Source organism: Pagrus major, chromosome 12 (assembly GCF_040436345.1).
Source record: "Pagrus major chromosome 12, Pma_NU_1.0".
Lineage (NCBI taxonomy): Eukaryota > Metazoa > Chordata > Actinopteri > Spariformes > Sparidae > Pagrus > Pagrus major.
In genome coordinates, this window is record NC_133226.1 from 4,289,715 (window position 1) to 4,299,197 (window position 9,483).

Below are 9,483 nucleotides of genomic sequence, written 5' to 3' on the forward strand. Positions count from 1 at the left end.
ATTTAGACTGACTTCAGAGAGATGGATCAATATGAAAATGGATTTCAAGAAAATTAGTTTCTTTACAGTTTGTCCTTTTGAATTATTTGAAAGATGAAGATAAAAAAAAACGATTGTGGTTTTAACACATTACAAAACAGACAAAACATGGGGTGTCTCGAATTTGAGAAAATGAATAAAATACAGACAAGTTATAAAGAGAAACATTTTCAATAAAAGAAGGGCGTTTCAGGGAAATATACATTTTCCACATTTTCCAAATTTCCTCAATTTTGTATTCCTGAAGCCCCCTTGTAAAAGGTCATTCTTTCCATTACAAAAATTTCATAAATAATAATGTACCAGTAAGGGTCAGGGCATCTGGCTGGAGCCATTTCCTTGGAATTGCTTTTCTAGCAGCAATACTTAGGATTTAATATTTGTAGACGTTGAACATAAAAGACCAAAGAGGACTTTATCCCACTTAAATATAATTTTCGTCCCAAATATAGTAACTAATCCTGTATAAATCTTATGCCAAAAAGCATTTACTTTTGGGCAGGCCCAAAACAAGTGGTAGTGGTTGGCTTCCTGAGAGTCACATTTCTTCCAGCAGCTAGAACTGCCTGAGTGATGAGATTTCTGAGCAGGTGTAATAAAAGTCTACAAAGACTCTTCCAGCCGAACACCCTCCATGTAACTGAGCTCGATATCCTCCACTGAAATTCACAATATTCCTTTCAAACTTCTTCTGAAATACAACTGTTTCCCTCTCCCATTTTGTTTTATATAGGTGGAGCTTGTTAACTTAATCTCCTGAAGAGCCCTGTGTAGTCTTGAAATTACTTTGAGCCCTGAATCTGTGTTAAAGGCACTAACAAGAACCTTCAATAAGTTATTTTCAAATGCCTTTTGACTCTGTAACATAAAGCTGTTTATATGGTGACGTACCTGCAGAAATCTAAAAAAGCCACTATTCCTTAATCCATGTGGTCTTTTCAGTGCCTGAAAGTCACTCTGAGTGTCCCCCGATTGAAAAAGGTACAATATGAGGAGAGGCCTCAATGAGCCCATCCCTTATAATTTATAATCCAGTTAGTTTGGAGTAAAATCAAGGTCATGGGAGCTCCAATCCAGAATCTTAATCTCTTCAAACAGACCACTTTTGTTAGTAACATTTAGACATGTTCTCAGAGATAAATTAATCCATGTATTACCTGTTTTCATTAAATTCACCTGGTAATCACAATTGCACCAACAATACAAAATCTTCAGTTGGGCCGATATATAGTAGTCCTTCAGGCAGGAAGTGCAGGTCCTCCCTTGTTTTTCGTCAGTTGAAGAGTTTGAAACCTTATCCTTGTTTTTTCCCTTGCCAGATGTATCTACATAATAATTTATCCCATTCTTTGAATTGTTTATCTGTTGTTTTAATTGGAACACTCTGAAACAAATATAACACCCTAGGCAAGATATTCATTTTTACCGACTCAATTCGTGACTCAAAACCTAATAATGGGATTAAATTCCACCTCCTTATCTCCTTTATTTTTTGGCTTAACAAGTTTAAAATGTAAATCGTACAAGTTGGTTAGCTCTTTTTTTTTGCATTAGCCCCTTCATGATTGCTGTGTCATGCGTTAGCTTCTGCTGGTCTGCTGTGTCTGAATAGGTTGCCTGGGCTGCATGCATTACACTAAATATCATCTAATCATGTTATAAAGACAAGTGCAAATAAGCAATTTTAAAAAAGTCCTTTCGAGTCCTCTTTCTCAAGTCTACTACAGTCTTGTTTGCTGACACCAGGGTTACAAATCCTGCCAGATTTAGAACCGGTCCGAACTCTCACCACTCAAATACAAGGGCTTAATCGTTCTCAGTGGCCTCAAAGTTGAAAGCTGCACAAACCCACCAACAGAGCCAACACAGGGCCCATTTAAGCCTCATAATAAACACTTAAAATGTAATGTCAGTGGTGAAAGGGGGATTTGGTAAGTCTTGGTATTCAGAGTCAGTTAAGCCTAGAAAAGCAGCACGTTGAGACATTCTCGTAAAATGTGATCACTGTGGACACAGTTGACTTGTTAAGCCTTCTAAATTTAGACACTGAAGTGCACTCCAGGCAAGATGAACATTAGAAGAATAAACTTTATTGGATCCCTGTAAAGCCACAATCGGGAATTCAGGTATGAGTAACAGGACAAATAAAAGAACAGCCAGTCAGCAATGCTTTTGAGATATCTTAAGTTCTCTGAGTCAACGGATGTGAATGTGAAATGCTTATTTAACTTTTTGTGGATAGCCTCCATCGAACAAATGCAGACAAGTCAGAAGTTTAAATTTGATATTATTATCATCATCATTAGCAAACAATATGGACAGGCCAAAACAATGTGTTGATCCATCTTATAATATTTTCTGATTGCCCTAGTCTTGTCTGTGGCAACACACTGGTTCTTAAAACAGATTATAAACTTTCCTTACACAGATGATCACTGTAGTTTAAAAAGTTATTCTGACAGGAGGAAACAGTGCTTTTTTGGGAGGGTATTTTCAGCATCGCCCAGCGGAGGTCTGAGCTGTCATCCACAGAGAGTACAAAAGGTCTTTTTGACAGCAGCCTCTCCCCTCCACAAGTCTCAAGCAATCGCTATTTACAGTGGCTGCTCTGTCAACACCAAGGACAGGACATAGGACATAACTTTTACATCAATCAATCAATCAATCAATCTTTATTTGTATAGGACCAATTCACAACAAAAGTCATTTCATCTAGACCATACTCCTTGATTAATTTTACATGACATGACATGATTACATGACCTCTGAGAGTGTTTTTTATTTGGCACTCACAGCTGTTGTAAGGACTGCTGACCAGGTTGTTTCAGATGATAGCATTGTTAGCCATGTGAAGCACCCCACCCGGGTAGGGGGGAACATTCCAGCTGTGGGTGAAAAAATCCCATCCATCTGTTCGCCTGACAACAAGAACAGGAAGCTGTGCTGCTATGACATGCAACCTTACAGCTAGGATGGGCTAGGGTCATTGGCTGCTCCCCACCATGCTTCAACTGTGGATGAGTGACTATGGTGGCTGGGGCAACCAGGAACATGTTTTGTTAATATTGTCTTTGCCTGGATAGCCATATTCCATTTCCGGAGTGTTGTATTATCCATTATTATGGGCTCCTTCATCATAGTGAATGTGTGCACAGCTCACCCAGTTCTCAGAGAACATGGAGATGGAAACAGCAGAGCACCATGCTGGTGTTATGTCCATCGCACGGCTCTGTAGCAAGTGCATCAGCTCAGAGCGGGGAATGTCCGGTAGATTCAACAGACATTGTAAGAGAGCACACCCTAGTGGCAGCAGCAGTAGAATTAAACCCCCACTGCTTCAGGCCCAGAGGCCATTCAAGAGAAGACCGCAGAGCATTGTTAGAAGTCAACTCTTTGCCTGATCATGCTTGCTGTTTTCCTCAGTATTCTCAGCATGCTAACAGAGCACCATGAGCAGCCAAAGGAGCTGACACATCTGTTACAGATCAGTAACATCATATTTTTTGTGATGCTGGCTGTTATGCTGCTGAGTCTCAGTTGGGCATTTCGGGACCGAAACAACATCTTTGACTTTGTCATTGCTATCATCAGTTTGTGGGAGCAGATTGTCAGTTGTGCGTGTGCTCCTGCGTGTGACCATGAAGAAGTCAGCTGTACTCTGCAAGTTACTGTTTGTCATTTTGATTTTTAGTGTATTAGGTGTGCCGCTGTTTGGTGATAAATTGTGCTTTAAGACAGAATGGTGACAAAATCACTGACCGAAAATTTTTTTCTCTGGTCCGTGATCACTGTGTTCCAGATTTTGACTCTTGATTACGCCATGGCTGCTACCTCCCCATGGCCTGCTCTCTACTTTGTTGGGCTCAGTATGTTTGGAAAACATACTTGTGGGCATTGTGAACAGGCATTCCTCAAGTTACGATCCAGCTCCACTCCAACCAAGTTGACCCCTTTACAGACATCAACACGGAAAATTGCCTCCTTAAAACCCAACCAAGACTGCTTGCTCCCACGCAGTGGGCCCTGCAGTAGATCTTTGAACTTAATCCAAAAAGTTCTCCGCTGGTGCAAAGAGCATGAAGACATTCTAGGTGTTGTCTCCTAGAGATACATGTTCAGGTGATTCTACTCTTCAGTTTTGTCACCATTGCTATGGAAAGGCCTGGAATTGACCGTACAAGCATAGAGTGACGGATCCTGAATATGTCCCATTAAGTATTCTCTGCTGTCATCCAGGCAAAGATGCTTTTAAGGTCCTAGCTCTTGGTTTGCTGTTTGGGAAGGAGAGCTTTTGCCAGTCATCCTGGAATGTCGTGGGTGGTTCGTTGGTGACTGTCTGTAGACCACCCGTTTCTCTGGCAAGTTCAGGCAACAATTACGTGCTGGGCATTCTCAAAGTTTTACGCCTGCTATGCACACTTTTCCCACTGAAGGTGATCAAGCAAGGCCCAAAACTTAAACTGGCTGTGGAGGCTCTGATTTCCTCAGTTAAACCCATTGGGGACATTTTTTCTAAGGCATCACCAACAACTCTGACTATCTGTCGGTCAACTACAGCTGAGAGAGATGTACAACTTTGACAACATGCCTCAGGCTCCGATGTCCTTGTAATGTACTCTCAGGATGGCTGATGATGTGGAAGTGGAAGAACAGCCTGTTTTTAACCACAACAAACGGATGCTCCTTTTCGTCATCCCTTTCATGATTATGAGCTTTGCTCTCATCGACATGTTTACTGGTGTAATGGTGGAGACCTTCGCCCCGTGTCAGCAGGGCGCTGTATGTTGGCTGCCCACTGCTCCCTCATGAGCGGTTAAATGCAGAGAACTACGGTGCACATTGTACGTGATCAAATAAAGATTCTCCTTCTTCTTCTCTGGAGGACAGCAACGAGAACAACCTCACTAACTTCCATCTCCCCCTTTTAGAGGAAGAAGACCAGGATGCTGAGCTCCTTAGACTTTCCCATTGTAGTGCTTGTGGCTGAGCCTGGTGGCTGTATCAAACAAGCCCTATTAAAATGGGCCCAGAAAAGTCAGCAGCTGTTATCAATCAGAATCAGTCAGAAGAAGTTAAGAGGCCACGCTACAAAGAACATTTGATTCACACAACTTTCTATAACCAACTAAACTGATCGTTCAAGTTACTGTATGTATATTATTGATCCAGCAGATTTGGTCACAGTTTCAGAAGACCTATAATAAATTCATTACTGAACCAAACTTCATGAATGTTTTTGTATCAAAGTAGTTTGTGTTCCACTCGTTCATCACAGAAAACTGAGAGCTGTAGAAATCATTGGAACTGAAGACTGCCATGATGAACATGTTCTTTATGAGTGGATGGAAACTTCTGACCGTGACTGTATCTGTAAGTTAAGTTCCACCTCAGTATTTTGTCGCCATGATTATTTCACACCCTGCTGATCAGTAAAGATCCAGGACAGGAAATATGATAGAAACTGAACGCTCTTCCTGAGCGGCAGACTCATCTGGTCACCCAGCTGCTTTCTCTCATAATGCTTCAGTGGCTTTTGATGCTCACAAGCAATTTCCTACAGATGACTATCACATTACATCAAATTAAACTGCATTACCTCACACCCAATGAAGAGGTTTATTTACTCAACAGATGGCGGCCCCATCCTGGGGAAATATGAAACGTGCCTCTTTGGATCCTGCAGGTTTGCTCATTTTGAATTGTTTTATAGAGTCAGGTCAGGTCACATGGCTTTCTGTTAACACACAGAATTTGAGTCTGAAGGTTAAGCAATGGAAATTGTATATTGTTGTAAGAAATGAGGCATTGTAGGGGGTTTATTGAGAAGAAAACAGCTGTGATGCTATGTGATATAAGGTTATTACTGTCTGGAATGGGCTGTGTCAGCACACCCACTGAATCTAATAAATCACAAGTATTCATTTTGAGTTAATGCCTTTGGAAGTACAGCTAATAACCATCTTTGAATAATAATTTGGAGAGATAGAATAGATAGAATGAACCTGATATTAGTTACCCAAAAGTGAACTGTTTGCATGGGAAAAACAAGGTTCAGTCATTCATCCCCGGGCTTCCATGAGGAAGCATGATGGCTGCTTCCTGTTTTGCTCTTGTGAATGGCTCTTTGTGCCCTCGGCTCTGCTGCAGTTGCCCTAAACATGTCTCTGAAGTATCCTGAGCCGAGTCCTGGACTGTGTCTGAGATTCTGCTGACAGTGGAGCAGATAAAGACAGAGGTGGTCAGTGTTGAAGAGGGGAATGGAAATAATGACCTCTGTTTGGCAGAGATATCACCTTATCATTTGGCCTTTAACTCTTTGACTCCATCATTAGTCACATCAGAGATGAATGGAACAGTTGTGCTGAGCAGGAAGAGCCACAGTGATGATGCATGACAACTGTTTCCTTAAGACTAAATACAAGTGTTACAGCCCTAGTGTTGCGGGTGTGTTTTCTCTTCTTGTTCTCCCTCTTCTTGTTTTTTTCTTTTTTATATAGTTGTATATCATGTCAGTCTTCAGTTCCAGTGATTTCTACAGCTCTCAGTTTTCTGTGATGAATGAGTGGAACACAAACTACTTTGTCACAAACACATTCATGAAGTTTGGTTCAATAATGAATTTATTATAGGTCTTCTGACAATGTGACCAAATCTGCTGGATCAAAAATATACATACAGTAATTCTAATATTTGGTTAAATGTTTCTCGGCCATTTTCACCTCACTTAGATGCTTTTGATCTCTACCCACAAGCTTCTGGTCGTCCTCTGGCTGAATTTTAACCACTCCTCTTGACAGAATCAGTGAAGTTCAACTACATTTGTTGGCTTCCTGACACAGACTTGTTTCTTCAGCACAGTCCACATGTTCTGATAGGGTTCAGGTCAGGACTTTGTGAAGTCCATTCCAAAACCTCGATTCTAGCCTGATTGATCCGTTCCTTTACCACTTCTGATGTGTGTTTGGGATCATCAATCTTCTGCTGGTGATTTTAGGTTTTCCTGGAGAATTTGGAGATAATCCTCCTTCTTCATTATTCCATTTATTTCTTTAGAGCAGCAGATCCACTGGCAGCAAATCAGCCCCACAGCATAATACTACCAGCACCATGCTGGACAGTAGGTCTGGTGTTGTTGGGGTTAAAGGCCTCACCTTCTCTCCTCCAACATATTGCTGCTCATTGTGGCCAAACAACTCAGTTTTTGTTCCATGTGACCACAGAGTTTTCCTCCAGAAGGTTTTTTCTTTGTCCATGTGATCAGCAGCAAACTTCAGTGGAGCTTTAAGGTGCTGCGTCTGGATCAAGGGCTTCTTTCTAACACGGCAGCCTCTCAGCTCATGTTGATGTAAAACACACTTGACTGTGGACTCTGACACCTGTCCTCCAGCAGCTTCTAATTCATTGCAGACTTGCTTTTTGGTGGTTTTTGGTTGACTCTTGACCATCCTGACAGTTTTCTCTCAGCAGCAGGTGATAGTTTGTGTTTTCTTCCTGATCGTGTCAGTGACACAACTGTGACATGCACTTTATACTTACAAACAGTTGTTTGTACAGTTGATCTTCTGTGTAACAGTTTGTCAGACGTAATGTAGGTGCTAACTACAAACAAAACTCATGACATCATAATAATGTGATGTGTCGAAACTTGTCTGTTGAAGTAAACATGTATGTAACACTGTGATCCTACCCTCTCACAGTACACAGCCACTGTGCCTGTTGTTCAGCAGCTTGATAACTCAGTAGTAAGCAGCAGCGACGGTGACAAACTGTTGTTCAGCTGCCAACCGACAACCACAAAGCACACAGCCCCTGAGCCCAATAAAAAAGCCTCTGCGACAGCAGCATGCTCCCGTAGCGGCTAATGTTAGCATGAAGCACACAGCCCCTGAGCTGAACAGAGCTGCAGCAGCAACAGCAACAGCCTCCTTCAGCAGCTAATGTTAGTGTTAGGCCCTGTTAGGCCTTTCCAACTGTTTCCAATGAGGAGCGAGCATCTGCAGCAGCAGGCAGCCGCCCAGAGAGAAGGTGCAGCCCAGTGTCTTTTTTCCAAGCTCTCCGCCTTTTTGGTGCGGCCACTCCGAGTGCTTTGAGTTGAAAAACTCAGAAAGGTGTCTGGTGATGTCACCATGGCCCTTTTTTTCTTTTTCTTGGCCTAGGTGATGATATCCACTGTATTCTTGTCTCCTATGGATCATGTCATCACCCACATCCTCCTCGCTCTGAAAAACAAACAAACAGATAGTAAACCACAAAGGGGCAGTGTGGATCATACAGCAGCTGCTGTCAAGATATTGTTGTCATAGAGACAAGACGCCCGTGCAGCGTTTTTTCTCTCAGCACTTTTCTGCCCAAAAAATCCTGCTATGTGGACACGGCCCTAAAGCACACACCAGGAGTAACTGTTGTGCTGGGTAGCCTTTTCAGGCTGGGGTATGTTTATGATGGCTATTTTGCTTGTGTTTACATTATTGTGTCATTTCGGTGGTTGTTTATGTATTTGTTGGTCTAAAAAGCTGCCCCCAGCTGGCCAGCAAGTGCTACAGGGCAGTCCGCGTAGTCAGGCAGTGTGTTTTGTGTGTTTTGAAGGAGTGGCTCTGAAGAGGCCTGGCCGGAGGAGATGGGATTTTTTTCTTGCCTTTGCTGGTTTCTACAGTCCAGCCATTGCCATTGTGTGAACGGATTATAACGTAACTTAAAGAGGCCATATTATGCTAATTTTCAGGTTCATACTTTTATTTATTGGTCCTAGTAGAATAGAATATTGCTGCAGCACCCTTTTTCACACTGTGTCGTGAACGCTCCATTTTAGCTACAGAGTGAGATATCTCTGTTCGATCTTTGATTAGAGTTGCACATGCGCATTACTTAACGCGCAGGATGTAGCCAATCAGAGGCAGAGTAGGGTGGGTCATGCAGAGAAAGGTAGTGTGATCTAAAATAACGCTGCTACAGCAGTAGCAACTGTATGTATGCTGACTGACTGGAGTGTATATATTTTATAATAAATATATAAAAATATATATTTATATAACACCTGTTACATGGTGATGCACATAAGTTACGGAAGTAAAGGCTCGACTCCAAACCAGGCGTTTCAGGCAGTGCAAGAGCAGTGTTTTCTGTGGGAGAGAGTAACTCCCTTTGGCGTCGACTTTGGGCTTTTTCACTTTGCAGAGCTTTTACATGAACAAAAATGCTTCATAACACAAAAGTCAAGGCAAAAACTTAAAAAATAGAATATGACTCTTTGTTTTGTTTGGGTGAAGTTACTTCTATAGCTTAGTATTTATAGTACGTACTTTAGTTGAGGTCTCTATAATTACCACCTCTGCCACATGAGGGCTAATCAAACATATGGAAGGAGCCTTGCATAGATACAGATATATATTGTCTTGGGATGGTTTTTCCAGGAAAATAGAAAGGATGTGACCACAAAGTTCAAAG